Source organism: Chaetodon trifascialis, chromosome 9 (assembly GCF_039877785.1).
Source record: "Chaetodon trifascialis isolate fChaTrf1 chromosome 9, fChaTrf1.hap1, whole genome shotgun sequence".
NCBI lineage: Eukaryota > Metazoa > Chordata > Actinopteri > Chaetodontiformes > Chaetodontidae > Chaetodon > Chaetodon trifascialis.
The window spans coordinates 1,955,904-1,972,246 of NC_092064.1; positions in this window are offsets into that span (position 1 = coordinate 1,955,904).

Genomic DNA, 16,343 nt, shown 5'->3' on the forward strand with positions numbered 1-16,343 from the left:
TTAAATGGTGAGGCTCACTTGGTTTCACTGTCAAAATCACAGTACATGAGTACGACAAGCACAACATCTAACTTTCTCCCAGTAACTGAATTAGGTCAAATTAAACGAGCACAGATGAATGTTTCTTAATTGGAATTGTCATTCTAAGACAGTTTGACACATGAAAAGGAATGAATCTTAAATGGTGACGCGCATTTGATTTTACTCTCAAATCACTACACATGAGTGACAGGAGCACAAAATGAGCACTTGTATTTTTCACAGTCACTGTGAGGGAAGTAGACTCAAAGCATGTTGTCTTTCAAAACCATTCACACTTGGTATGTCTCAAGTGGAATTGTCATTCTTAGACAGTTGGACACATGAAAACACATGAATTTTAAATGGTGACATTCATTTGATTTTGCTGTCAAAATCACACTACATGAACGAGGCAAGCACAACATCAACACTTGTATTTTTCACAATTATTGAAAAAGAAGTCAAAATAAGGCATGTTGTCCTTTAAAAGCATTCACAGTTGAATGTTTCTAAAGTGGAATTGGTATTCTAAGACAGTTTGACACAATAAAACAAATGAATCTTAAATAGGGACGCTCTTTTGGTTTCACTGTCAAAATCGCACTATATGAGTGAGACAAGCACAAGATGAACACTTGTATTTTTCACAATTATTGAAAAAAGAAGTCAAATTAAAACATGTTGTCCTTCATAAACATGCACAGATGAATGTTTCTAAAGTGGAATTGTCATTCTAAGACGGTTTGACACATAAAAACACATGAATCTTAAATGAAGATGCTCATGTTGCTTGCATGTTGTGTGTATAAGATTGTGAACGGATTGGCACCTCCACCCCTGAGTCAGTTTTCTGAACATAAATCCACCAATGGTACCAACACTAGAGCTACTACAAGAGGAGACTGCGCAATTCCATTTAGGCGCACCTCCTTCTCACTGTCTGCTCTGTCAGTCAGAGGCAGCAAAATCTGGAATGGCCAGCCAACTTCCATAAGAGACTGCTGTTCTTTTCTTATATTTAAAAGGCACTTAAAAGACTGGCTCAGACCTGTAATCATTGTTAACTGTATGTACCTAGCTTCCCATGCCGCTGTGCATGTTCCCTCACAGACATACGTAGTGACATGGGTGAACCATAAGAAGCACTGCAACACTTTACAAGGTACTACCTCTTCTCAAGTCACTTTAGCACTGCAGCACTTTAGATACTACTTCTTCATAACTCATCTTGCATAACTCCCAACAATAACCCGTGTTCTGGTCTTTGCATTGTTGCACCTCTATTCTATTTACTCACATCCGACAGCTAACCCTGACTCCAACAATTTCTACAAGCAGAGCACTGCAGCACTTTCCATGAGCACTGTAGCACTTTATGTCTATGGTTTCGTTGTGTCTCTCAACCTATCTTAGCACAACTCCAACAAGAATCCCTGCGCAAGAATCTCATTGCTGCACCTTCATCTGAATTACTCATCCCTGACAGTTCATCTTGTTTTTAATGTCACCGCACATAATGGTTTTTGTTATGTATAACTGTCTGTTGTATCTGTCCCGGTAGTTTTGTATTGATTGCCTCTCTCTTAGTACCTTGATATGTTGTATTTTGACCTCAAATTCTATCTCTCCTATGTACTTGTTTTCTGTTTTGTTTTGTTTTTATTATGTATTATGACCCTTGTATGCCTCAATGGCTCTTAACACCATGCCAGAGGACTACAGTTGGAAACTAGCCTTTGGCTAACACTGGCACATTTACAGTAATGTATGATTGATGTGCGCTGTCCTCTTTAAATAAACTTGAGAAAAAAAAAAAATTTGGTTTCACGGTCAAAATCACTACACATGAGTGACAGGAGCACAAAATGAGCACTTGTATTTTTCACAGTCAGTGTGAGGGAAGTAGAATCAAAATATGTTGTCTTTCAAAACCATTCACACTTGGTGTGTCTCAAGTGGAATTGTCATTCTGAGACACTTCGGCATATAAAACAAATGAATATTAAATGGTGACGCTCATTTGGTTTCACTGTCAAAATCACACTACATGAGCAAGACAAGCACAACATCAACACTTGTATTTCTCACAGTAACTGTGAATTAGGTCAAATTAAAATATGCTATCCTTCATAAACATGCATAGACGAATGTTTCTAAAGTGGAATTGTCATTCTAAGACAGTTGGGTACATAAAACCATGTGAATCTTAAATGGTGACATTCATTTTAATTTTTTGCTGTCAAAATCACAGTGTATAAGCAAGACAAGCACATCATCAACACTTGTATTTCTCACAGTAACTGTGAAAGATATTGGCGGTGGTGAAGCCCCTACTGAAGAAGAGCAATTTAGACCCGAATATTCTTAATAATTACCGACATGTATCCAACTTGCTTTTTTTAAGTAAAATTTTAGAAAAACTGGTTTTTAACCAAGTAAACGATTTTTTAAACAAGAAGAACATTTTAGAAAGATGCAGACAGGTGCAACTTAGAAGCTCACAGTCTTGGTACTACTGGATCTAACCACCGCCTTTGATACAGTAGACCATCACATTTTATTAAACAGACTGAGGCACCTGGTCGGCCTCTCAGGTACTGCTTTTAACTGGTTCGTCTCATACCTCACTGACCAACACTTCTTTGTAAGTTGGGATGCATGTTCCTCAGGAACCCATGAGATCAAGTGTGGGATTCCCCAGGGGTCTGAGAGGGTGTTCTCCACAGCTGGAGACACCATAAGTCCAAAAAGATCGCATATCAGCCATTTTGTGACCTGCCAAAGGACTGGACCAGGGCTTTAAAGTACAGGTCTTAGTATGTATGAGGTTTCACTCCAAGGTGTTGCTGGATTGACATGAGAGTCTTTCGGGATGTGCCTGCCGTCGCACTCTTACTGAATTATTGTGTGGACTGGTTTGTAAGAGAGCAGTGAAACTAATCCAGTGACGTAGCTTTCACGGATTTTGTTGCATTTGCCTACTGCTGAGGCATGTTGCATGGCACACTGAGGTCCCCTATCTCTCTGTTTGTGTTACTGCTTAGTTTCTACAGGTCTATCAGAGTTTTCACAGGTTCACTATCAGTTGGCCTGCAGTAGTGTTCCCTGGTTCATGGCAGTTTTCAGTTGGTTCTGAATTGATTTCTTTGTCTTTATTGTTGCTATGGAAACGAATGACCTCAACGGAATGGTGATGTCATCTCTGATGGATCAAAGCCATTTTCAGTCCTATCAAAGGACTGGACCAGGGCTTAACACTGCATGAAAAACCACATTTACGACCGGTAACCCCCCCACGAATTACTGTTAATCAGTTGATTAACAGCAATTTACGGCCAGTTTACAGCGGGGGGCATGGTTATTTGCACCTCCGCGAAGGTGCGAATAGCTCTAATTAGCACATGAATGCTACTGACGTTGATCTACTCCAGTGAAGCCAGCAGGCTGGCCTGCTGGCTTCACAAACAACCTTTGGATGATTCCACAGGCATTTTAAGAGGAAATCCTCATGTGATTGGATAGCAACTCCAATCACATGAGTGAGTGATCATGTGATTGTGTACAGCAAAGAAACACGCAGAAGAACACAGCAGGGGCTTTGCACTGTATCTGTTAGGATCCTGCCTTCCTGTCTCTCCCAGTGTGTCTCCTCTCCCTTTTTCCCTGTGTGTGTGTCTGTCTGTCTACCCCTGGAGTCGTGGCTGGGCAGCCCCTCACTTGCTGCCAGCTCCTCCCACGGCGACTCACCTTCATTCACATTCACTCTCCCTTCATTAGGGAGAGTATAAAGGACATGGACCTGCTTCTCCTCGTTGCCGGATTATTCCTCATTCCATGTCGATGTCTGGTTGTTTGGTCCGTAAGTACGAGTCTCTTAGTCTTAGTTTCTTAGTTTATGAGGTCTTCCTCTCATAGTTAGTAAAAGTCATTTTTTGTCCATTGTTTTCTCCAGCCATTTATTGTGCTGTGTTTTTCTTTTGTTTCACTGTCTGCCTGCCGCTTCCACGCGTGCCTCGTGTCAAACCCGCTCCGTCGGTGCTCCTTCTGTTTTCCCACTCCGTTTGAGTGCGCCTTTTGTTTCTTCGTCTCCACTCCTTTTGAGTGCGCCTTTTGTTTGTTGTTATCCACTCGTTGAGTGCGTTTTCTGTTATTTAATTGTTAATAAATCGTTTCTTGGTTTTACACAATTCCTGCCTCTGGTTTCTGCATCTCTGGGTCCTATTACTTGGCGGCTGCAAGCCTAACAGTATCACTAAAAACACGCAGCCCCGACAGGGCAATTGCCCCGTGGCCCTAACTAGACAATTTCCCCCTGGGAAATTTTGAAAGGGCCACAGGGACTACTGCCGGAGTGTGTACATTGTGATGAGATTCTTCAGAGATTTCAAACAATTAATACTAGTAACATTATGATATTATACACAAGGAGCACACCCACAACAAAGGTCCCTTTTCACGTGATTGATAAATAGATAAATAAATAACATGAAATAAATGAAGTCAAGTATTTATTTATACAGCAACCTATGCCTTCTCAAACAGAAATGTGTGAGATGTATGACCCCAAAGAAATGGCTCAAAAAAGAGGTCTAACATAATTAAATGAGTTTTTTTTAGCAGAAACAAATAAGTTTATTAATACAAATGAACCAATCCACCCAAAAAAAACAACCTCAACCAACAAAAGGACTGATGGGCCAGCCAAACTGAAAAAAGGAAGGAAAGAGCTCCAGGCCAGCCCACATAGGGCCGTCGGATCTGGGATCTTTCCTTTACCCTGAAAAAATCACAACTAAACCCCAACGAAATAAAGCCACGAAAACAAGACTACTGGACCCATCAGAGAAAACAAACACGAACACAACAGAAGCAGTACAACAGAAGCAAACTGCTGCAGCTCCTGCTTCCTAAATGAGAGGGCAGCGATGATCTTCCATGTTGTCTGCAAATACACACACACACCTGGCTGGAATTAATAACATTAAATAAAGTTATCACAGCACGATTTGTGATAGATAAACAAATAAATAAATAGAAGAAATAAAACAATTATGTGAAACAAAAATGTCATAATTTAATATTTCATTCAATACATGATTAGCACATTTTTGGCAGAATGTGTTGGCTGGAGAGGCCATGAGCCAGTCAAAGTACAATAAACTGGACTGTGATAACTGTAATACGTTTCTAGAACACCTGACTGAAGACATTTATCAGGATGTGAAATGTAAATGTGATCAATCAGGATGTTCTTTTCAGTTGTGGAGTCCGTGATCAACTGAGCGTAACCTCTGGACTGAAACAAATCTCTTATGCTTTTCTTTCCTTTTGACAAGAGATCCTTATTAAAGTCCCCACAAACAATGATGGGCTCATGTTTAAGTAATTCAAGTGAGTCCAAGAGGCTTTTCATGTTTGGCAAAAATTTTCCCAAACTGAAATTTGGCAGTTTGTAAACAGTCGCCAATAGCACTTTGACTGGAGCCTCGATTTTCACAACAACAAACTCTAAATCGGTGACATGTGTCTGCGAAGCTCTGCTTGAACATCGCTTATACAGTAGACTGCAACTCCACCTCCATCTTTTTTTGCCATGTCCACACAGGTGCTGTATGACACCTGTCTGCTGCGTGTGAACATGTTGTATCCCTCCAGCTGGAAAACTGGGGACACAGAGGACCCTGACAGATGTGTCTCTGTGAGGCACAACACATCTGCAAGTCTGAGTTCATGATGTGCTTTCAGGTCCACAATGTGAAATGGAAGTCCTTGTATGTTGTGGTGGATGATTGTCAAAATCTTTAGAGTTTGGTCCATTGATTTAAAAAGAGTCAACAGGGGTCTGGCGCTCTGGAAAGATGCATAGTTCATACTTTCCAGAGCTGTCTTGGTTTCGGGGTCAGCATATATCTTTTTCTCATCAAAGTCTGTAATGGTGAGACCTTGAAGGGAAGTTGTGTGGCTCAGAGCGACATAAGCCATTCCTGGTTCAAAAACACGTTTGAGGCACACGACTGTGGACGCCATGGTCATGCCTTGCACTTTGTGGGCAGTGCATGCAAAGGCCAACTTCATTGGAAATTGATGTCAAATGACTCTTTTCTTGCCCGTGCTCTCCTCAGATCTCTCCATGTACACCAAGTCATCTGAAGGACCCAGGATCTTTTACGAAACCTTGTCTAGCTGCAGCCCAATCAGCCTTGCGGCTTTCGGGTCACGTTCACTCATCACAATGTTTTTGCTTGTTCCAAATGTCCCATGAACAATCCTATCCTCCACATCGAGATTCCTGGTCAACATAACGCATACTCCTTGAGCAGCCATTATGTTGTCAGGCAAGTCTCTTTTGCTTCCTTTGAAGTTGTCGGGTAAGATCATCATGCAGCCTGTTCTAGGGTCTTTCGTGCAATCTTCGGCTGCAATCTTGACAACATTCTCGTGGAGGGCAGCTACAGTACTGACATTGTGATTGTCAACTTTGTGGCGTAGATGTGTAGCCCGTCTGCTGAACAATCCTTGCTATCAGCCACTGCCTGTGTGAGCAACTGCCTGTCTTCATCGCTCAGACGATCTCCCTTTAGTTTCACTTGAAGGCGGTTCAGGAGTTCAGCAAAAGCTCGATCGTCTCATGATCTCTGTCAGGTTGACCATTGTGAAGTAATCCTTCCAGAGATTGAACTCATTCTCCTCATACACACACAGTGGCTTGGCTCTGCCGAGGGGTGGCAGTTGGTAAAAGTCACCAACGGCAAGGACAGACATTCCTCCAAATGGTTTCCTGTTTCCTTTGATCTACTGAAATCGCCAGTGGACGTAGGCAAACAGCTCTTTGGAAACCATCTATATCGCGTCGATGATGAGAATTTCGGCAATGTACAGTGCCACTCTGACTTCGTCTAGTGCATTTCCAAGGCCCTGATATGATGGCTTCAAGGTCCTTGGGAGCTTCAGGGTGGAGTGCAACGTTTTGCTTGAGATGTTGAAGGCTGCTGTGCCAGTGAATGCAGTAAGCAGCATTGCAGGCTGGGACATGTCGGCCTTGTCCCGGAATCTGTGGAGCTCACGCAGAATCCTTGTTGCCTCCTGATGAATGCACTTGATGATGTAGGATGTCTTCATTCTATTCATGCTCTGTCTCCAAGGGTTCACGCTCGGCAAGACACTCCAAGCGGTCCAGTTCTATCTCGGGTGCAAAGGTGTTCCAAGCATTAAGAACTGGACCACACTCCTGAAACTGTTGGAGTGCTGCATCAATGTTTTTGCCTCCTCCTTCGTATCGTTTCTTGTTGGTGTCTACGATACAACTGACGTCCATATCACCCCTTTTGGCGCACTCATAAAACTCTTCGCTAGTGGGGTATTGTTCATCAGTCAGCTCATCATCAGATCTGTGTGGGAGATAAAGCTTTAGCAGCCTCCTGTAGAACTTCTCTGGTGTTTTCCTTTCTGAGAAGCGAGCAAATCTGATGATGGCTGGTTTGCCTACAGTTCTCTTCTGAATGAACCCTTTCTCATTTTGCAAAACTCAGCCAGGTATGTGTCTGGCTGAGTTTTGCAAACTCCAGACACATACCTTCGAACAGTCGCCCGACAGGTCGGTCTAAGTACTTTTCATGCACTCCTGACATCCACACCCCCTCCGAATCTAGTTCCATGTTTTTGAGTCTGTTGATCAGGTGACTCATTTTCAGACCGTCCTCATCAGTCTGAAGGAACACAACGGAACGAGAGCACTTCTTCAGGCGTAAGCTGCAAGTGCGAGCTGCAGCTTCTTGAACGCTGACCTCTCTGTGTTTTGCGTACGCTCTGCTCTGTCTGTGCTGCTGCACTGGACTGGTCTGGCTCATTTTGGCTGTTGAACACCTCCTCTAGGTCTATGTCAGTCTCCATATTTTCCTCTGGGGTGCTGTGCTGCTCTGGCTGCGCAGGAACTGCAGTGTTGTGCCGTGAGTCCTCTTCCATAAGGGGCACTGTCATCAATAGACACATTTTTGTACTCAGAATGTAGCTCTTTGAGTTTAGCCAGGCCAGCTAGCACATTCTTCATGTTGATGGTGTAGAAGTGCTGGTGGCCTTTGTATTTAAAGCGTCTTTTTAGTTTTACTTGCAGTAGCTGTGCTTGAGTGTTGGGCCTTGGGAGACTGTTCACAGCTGTTTCCATCTCTGATGGAACACACACAACAGCTCCGTGTACAGCCCTCTGCTGTCCTTTTGGCAGAGCGATTATTTTAGCAAAAGGCAGGATTTTAGCAATGAGCTGCCTTTCAAGCACATTAAGTATCACTGCATGAAAAACCACATTTTTGACCCGTAAATTCCCGCGAAGTTCGTTGGTTTTCGGTGATTTACAGCAAGTTTACGGGGAACTTTGCCGGCTCCGAATATCGTCGGAAATGAACCATCTGTCGGGGGCGTGGTTAATCGCAAACAACTTCAAATGACTTCACAAACAACCATTGGATTATTCCACAGGCATTTTAAAAGGAAACCATCATGTGATTGGATAGTAACTCCAGTCACATGAGTGAGCGATCATGTGATTGGATGACAACTCTGCTGCTATTGGTTATCTGTGCGCCACAAATAATAATAATAATAATAATAATAATAATAATAATAATAATAAATGCATATTAAATTAAATACTATATAATAAATTAATATATTAAAAACAATTATTATATTGTTATTTTTATGTATATATAAAATATAGATGATATATATATTTTATTTGATTGATGATTCATTGATTTATTTGGCGATCCACCTTCTACACTACCACACAGTAGAACACAAAGAACACAGTTGACAGAAACATTCTGAAAAAAGTCTTTAATGAAATTGTGCCTCACACATTAACAAGGGAAGGAAAAAAAAGAAAGGAAATGTGGGGGTTCACACAGTCTCTGGGTTGGGCCATGCTGCTGTTCTACGGTGCATGCCTAAGGCCTCTGAAAATGCCTTTTTGCTACCTCTGGGACATACACAGTTGGTGCCGGTCGCTTTGATGGGGACTCAATGCAAAGCCTCTTGCGGTGTGTCACCACATATTTTGGGTCGCTCTCCAGCCGCTCTTGAAGTGTCTGGCAGAGTTGGGGGAGCCTCTGACTGCGGAAAGATGGAGACTTTACGACCCACCCAGCTTCCCCTTCCACGGTGTCATCCTCCTCATGAGACATCATGTCAGCAGTGACCCCCTGCCAAAAATCTATTTCCTGCTGGGTGGCTAGGACACTCCTTCTTGCTTCCAGAAGCTGTAAATACAGGTATTAATATAATATTAGTACTGCAAAGAAACAATAACACGTGATAACATATGTGACAATGTTTCTCAAAAACAATGCAGCTAATAAATAAAATTCAGCCCATTTATACATTGTTGTGAAAATAAAGCGGCATTCATGTAACTCTTACCCGTTTCCTTCTTTGTCTGCTGCGAGCTGAAATCTTCACAGCTGCTGCCTGACCTGAAAGAGCTGGCTGGGCATACCTGAAGCTACTCCGCACCATCTCATAATATGTCTTACAGGCCGCTGGAACAAAATATATATTGGTTTGAAATAATTAAGACAGGCTTCAGGAAAGTAAAAACAACAACAACAACAAGAAACAACAGAAAGGGGTTAAATAAATTTAAAAAAAAAACTTACATAAAAGGAATTCTCTCTCCACAGCATCCATGTCTGGACTCGCAGTTAAAGTGGCCATCAAATATGACGTCACCGTTTCATTGTGGGGCGTGTATTTAATTAACTTACCCCTGCTCAGGTTCATATCGCCTGTCGTTTCCGTCACTATTGTGCAGACGTCGCACCTTTTCCTTTAAAATACAAAATACATTGTCATGTTAAATGTAACGTGAACGGTTACCAAACGTTCGGAACGTAGTGCAATAAGAATAATAAAGGTTTGGCGCCCTAAAAACTGCACAATGTAGTACTAAATGCTAACCTTACTTACTGCAACTTATGTACCCGTCTCTTCATCTCCACAGCTGCAGTTCGGTCGGGCTGCTCCTCCAGAGTGAGCAGTCTGGCTTTTATCACGGCCATTCTCCTCACCAACTGTGCGATCAGCTGCATTAGCAGCCGAGACAATCCACTGAAGGCGCTCAGCAGTTTCTTCTCTAAATTGTTTGGACTTTCTGGATATGGTCGCGCCGCAGCCAGGCCGTCCACTCGTCGCAGAGGAGCGCCTTCTGGGATGAACTGAAGATGACGTCCGGCCATTGTATGAACAGAGTTAAAGTTTAGCAGGACCCGAAACGTAACTGTTCTGCGCCGAGGTCGTTTTCTGCCGACGTCATTGCGTCAGAGGAGGTGTCCAATCATATGCGAGATCGCGCTCTCGGAATTTCTCGCAAGACCATTTTTGTTGCGTAGAAAGAAAGACATGCTGTGATTTTGTTAGGTACTTTGATTTTCTATTTTTGTACCTGAATATTTTATAAAACATGTTAACTTCTTTAAACTGACATCATTGAAAATAAAAAAAGAAAAGTTACTTTGGTGTGTTCCCTTGTTAGCTTTGAAGCTCAGTTCTTTATTGGAAGCTCAACAACAGTCCGGAGAAATCTTCAGTTCACAGTCAAAGTATTTATTGGAGGTCACAGGTAAAGCAATGCAGCGCTGGACTCAGAGTGTCAGAGTTCCCTCAGGATCTCAGCCAGAGTGAGCACAATTGTCAGACAATAGTTCATACTTATGAAGTTGGTTTTGACCAACCCCTTACATTAATCAGATAAACATTTCCAAGTACTGGGCATAACCTATCCTTATTCTAAACAGGTGATATGTGTCTATGTGTGCATAAATAAGGAGGAGAGGCGCCATAAGCATCTTGGTATCAGCCCTGATTGTCCTTGGGGACCTGGTATTCATGACTCTAGGCTAAGAGTCAGGGTGACAAGATGTTTTCGCCTGAGTGTTGAATAAGATGTTCTATATAACACCCTTTTTATTCCTACTTAAAGAATCATCGGTGGACTGACCCTGCTGGAATTTTGCAAGCTAATCACGCAAGCATTGTTCATCTGGTGTTGTGGTGGCAAAATGCGAAAATTGTGACCAGTGTCCAAGAACTGTAGATGCTTTAATTTTCACAATTTGATTCAGCAATTTAAGTGGAAATTTAAAGGGTTTTGAGAGTCAGGACACTTATCCTGTATGTACCCTATAAAATTATTTAAACACACTTTTAAATCCTCATGAAAAAAAAAAAATCTTTGTATTCTGTAGGCAGAGAACACACACACACACACACACACACACAATCCCAATTTGCATTTGTATAGCTTGCAGCGTTTACATTTGCATTTTAGCACCTCATGGTCACAGGGGCTGAGAGAGAACTTCCACGGCAATTTACAGTGACAGAAATTGAAGGAAATGTTACTTTTCATGCAGTGTATAGCCATTTCTGGGGGGATGGGTGTTAACTCCAGATCATTTGCTACTGCAATGGGTGGCATTCTGCCTCTGCTCAGGTGGTTGTCACAGGTGTGGCAGATCCACTCCTGAAATCTCTCTTGTGGAACAGAGCAGGGGGAAGAGCAGTCATCACAGAAATGGACATAGTTTCCTGTTAAGCAGGTTGCTGCCATTTTAGCCTGTTTGCTATATTTGCCTCTATTGCATAGCCTGACCTGATTGGGAAACATTGTTCTGTTACAGACAGTGCAAATGTATGTGGGTCCGTGTCTTATGGTTTCACAGAAGGACGCTATGGCTGCTTCCATCACATGATCCATCAGGGGCTGGGGAGTTTCCTGGTGGTGGGTAACAATGTGTCTGTATTTTCTTCTAATTCTAAGTGCTCTTTGTAACTTGTGATGAATGCAAAAGGCAGAATTTGTGGAGAGCTTGATTATTCTCATCTGGCTTGCACGTTGAAAGCAACATAGTCTAAACTCTGGTTCATTATGATATTTTAAGTTCAGATTCAGCATTTTCTTTTGCCTGTAGATCTGGTTGGATGCATGATGTGTTTTCATGTACATTTTCTGTCTGCTTCAGAAAGCAGGATCGGTCAGGTACCTGTCAGTTATATTTTTCTTCTGTCTGTTTCAGAAAGTTGGATCTGTCCTGTATTTTCCTTTGATTGTTTCCTTCTTTTTAGTTTGTACTTTAAGATCTGAATAATAGTGTTTAAAGGACAAAAGTTGTTGTTGATGATGACTCTCTTGTGCATATGTAGTTTTTGTGGCCTGAATTTTTTTCATTCTAAATTCTGGACAGCTGGCATACTTGTTTTTTTCATAATCAGTGCTTCTTTTCCTCATCTGTTTGTAAGACAATGGTGCACATTGGTTTTTGCTGGCACTTGCATTACGCCTTTTTTTTTGGCGTCGCTCTTTATTCAGCTTGGAGACACTTGCTGTTTTGGGGACAACTTGTGGGATTGCTGAGGAAATGCTGATGTGAGCTGTCAGAACCTCTGCTTGGGGTGTGCAGGGGAGAGTTTCAGACTGGGTGTCATTGGTTGGGTCAGCTGATTGTTGACAATGTTCACTGGAACTCAGAGAAGGTCATCATGATTGCAGTTCCATAGTGGTTTGGTAAGCCTGCTACATTTCTTGTGTGTGAATCAAAGACTCCATACCATCCCGATTTGTCACGGAAAACTGCAATGCACTCAGGAGTTACCATGATCAAAGCCTGGCTGACTTCTGCTGACAGACACTCTAGCTGTGTGGCAAGGGACTGCTCACTTACTGGGCTGGGTGCTCGGGCTTTAAGGAGGCCGAGTCTGGCTAAAGACATATGGACATTGTACATATGTGTGTCTGTCAGCACTTGTTTTGGCATTTCCTCTAATGTCAGGTGGTTACTTTGGAATTTTTTTTCCAGAATTAGCATCTGTTTAATTCCAACATAGAGTGTGTCACCTTGTGCCATTACTTTGTTGAGGGCAGTTGTGTTGAAGTGACAGACCTCGTTCTCATAAGCCAGAAAAGTCAGGGACATACAAGAACACTGGTGATTTCAAGAGAAATTTCTGTATCTCTTGTCACTCTGACTATGACTTGTTAGGATCCTGTTTTACTTTGGTATCCTGAGATCCTGTTTTATTTTGGTAGCCTTCCTTTGTGTGACATAGTTCTCTTTACTTCCTATATGTTTCCCTCCTTTGTGATTTGTGTTTCCATCCACCTGTGTCTGTTTAGTTCCCCCTCTATTTAAGTCTGTGTGTTTTTTCGTCTTTGTGGGATCATTCCCATTGTGTGAGGTTTTCTTGTTCTCGTTGACTTCAGTGAGTATTCCTGATCTTGTCTTGGTTTCCCCGTTAGTTATTAGTTTGTGGTTTTTTATAGTATTGCTTTTGGTTTTGTATTTTTGTACTAGAGGATTTTGGTTGCCTTTTTGTTAATAAATCACTTTGAACTGTTTTTGCTCAGCATCTTTTGTTAAGTCTGCACTTTTGGGTTCACTCCTTGGTTTTGGCTCAACCTCTAACCGTAACATGACTGGCCCTCACAGTTTCAAGACGCTGAGTATTTATCCTGACCTGAAATTAGGTTTTAAAGGATTACATATTAGTATTATCATTACCATGTTTTTACCTATTATAAGCATCATTGTTATCACTGTTAACATTATTATGATTATTACTAGTAGTAAGAAGCACTAAAAATGATTCAAATTACACAATCTTAACTTAACAATTATTCAATAAGATTTCCAACAAGTTTGCAATGTTAGCTGAAAATATGTAAAAGAAATGACACAATCTTAAACCCACATTATTGTTAAACATACTTGACTAGAACATATTATTTGTACATTAATCCATATTTGATCCATATTTATATTAATTCAAATGTTTTGAGACATCATCATCGGTTCTCCTTTGTCACATGGTCCTCTTGAACAAAGTTTAAAGGAGGCTTTAAAAAATCTTCAAAGGAGGCTATGACCTTCACCAGACTGACTGCACTTATAATAACAAGATAATAATGTTCAGAAAACTTCTGTTCCATTACTTGTGTTTATCTTTAAGCAGTTGATAAAATTATATCAAACTGTTTGTTGAGTTTTCTTAATAATTTCACCTGTATTCACCTATCTCTTAATTAATTCTGTCCTTAATGACTATTTGTGCATTTTAGTATAAGTGAACCACACTCCCACAAAGACACTTTATTAAACAGTAAATGTAAATGTCCTTACCTCTTTAGCTGGGGAACAAGAGGTGGAGGGTGCATCATCTGTGATCCAGGGCCAACTGGTTGATGAGGGAGTTGGTGTCCGCACAGTCTGTAATTAGACATAATACAAATGAATATTTAGACATGAGGCAAGACAATGCACCAAGTTGATACACAAAAAGTTTCTCAAACTTGTTTAAGTTATTCACTGGCATTTGTGAAATGCAGAGAAACATAATGCTATCAGAGATTTTAAATGAACCAGTTTTATTCAGATATAGCTGACTGAACTGTAAACATTCTGTGTGCGTCAGTTGACACACAGGGGAGACAAGCCTTAGCTGGGAAGGGAGAGTCACAGGCTGCATCTGTTATGGTCCAGGATGGTCCAGCTGCTGAAGGGATCTTAATCCTGGCCATCTGAGAACACAGAGCAAAACATTTATTAAAATGCAGACTTTGATACACTTTATACACTTTATTCAGGAGGAATAATATTTACCTTTGCTGCTGGTGAACAGCAGGGGGTTGCTGCATCACCCAAACTCCATGACGACCTGGCTGGGGGTGATCCAACCAGCTGCGGACACATGATAATAAACATATTAAACTTCACATGTCTCGGTGAACACGCTGCTATGTGTGATTGTGTCCATTGTAGCAGTGAGTAACACACGTTGTTCACTGAAATTTGGGTGCAGGGGGGATGTCCAGTCCCGTCTCACTGCTGCGTGGGATGCCGTCTGACTCACCAATTAAAACATAAGATCACTTACTCTAAACATCAATATAATTACACAAGATACTCGCTGGGCATGTAAATGAGTTCATTCAAAAGCTAAATATTAGTGGTAGTATTATTACAGCTACATTTAGAAAACATAAGCACGTCTCAATCTAGTCTAAATCAATACATACAATTTCAAACATGCAAGTAACCTCTTGTACTGGAGAAGAGCTATGCAGACAACTTAAGTGAAAAAAAACCCAAAACAAACCAACATAGGAAAAAAAACCAACACAAAACATACCGTCTGAGCCAAAGCAGCTGTGCTGGCAGGGGCCAGCTGTTGACTCATGAGAACAAATATATTAAATCTCAGACAGAGCGGACAGTTTAGTAATGTCTCTGTGAAGACACTGTAATCTGTAAACATTCAGAGTGTGTCAGTTGTGGTAAAAAGTAGCATATGTCATTCACTGGAGACCGGTGGCTGCGGGGGAGTCGGTCTGTGGTCCTACGGCGTCTGGCTGCTGCTGAGGAGGCCACCTGCACCAACAAATAAAACACAACACCAATTAAACCTAAATCATGTTACAATTATGTACATCTGTTCAAAATGTATTACTAATATTAATAGTATTGTGATTATTATTATAAAAATGTACGCAATACTGACTGTTCAGAAATCAGGTGAAACTTTATAATACAGCCTAGAATAGATATTAGACAATTTACCCTCTTGAACTTGGAGGAGGCTTGCAGTCCGTGAGGCAAGACAGGTCAGATGGTGAGACTTCCTCCATGGCACACAGAAGCACTCCTTCTCCTGTGAAAGAAAAACACAAAGAGCAATGAAGATTTAAATAGTAAGTTTAAAAGTTTAAATAGTAACCAATAAACACGTCCTAAAAAAAATAGCATATAGCAATATAACACACCAGCTGAGCCATCCTGGTCTGGGCTGAACCCTGGGACTGTGAGGGTTCCCCAGGCTGGCTTGTCTGGAATGAAAAAAGCAGAGTCATATTGGATTAAACAAATAGATGCTTTTTAATTACTTCTGAATCGCTTCAGAAAAATGTACAAACACATTACACTGTAATAATTACCTTGCCACCCTGACCAGCAAGCCTCCACTCAAAGGGGTCAGGGGACGGTGGAGCAGGGACCTCTCCCCTCACTACCAGCTTAGGAGAGACTTTCCTAAGTGGCTGTGAAGGCCTGGGAGAGACCCGTGGGGTTGGAGATGGTGTCTCCAGTTGCTGCTTGGTAGTGGACCACAGCAACTGGACGAGGATCCCCATCCCCTCACGATCGCTCAGATGGACCTGCAAAATGACATTACACGTCCATTTGCAGACAAACTTTGACTCAAAAAAAGTAGCTCCACTGAATATTTCATATTAACACACAAGACATGCAAATTTGATTTTTTATTTCAGACACATTCTG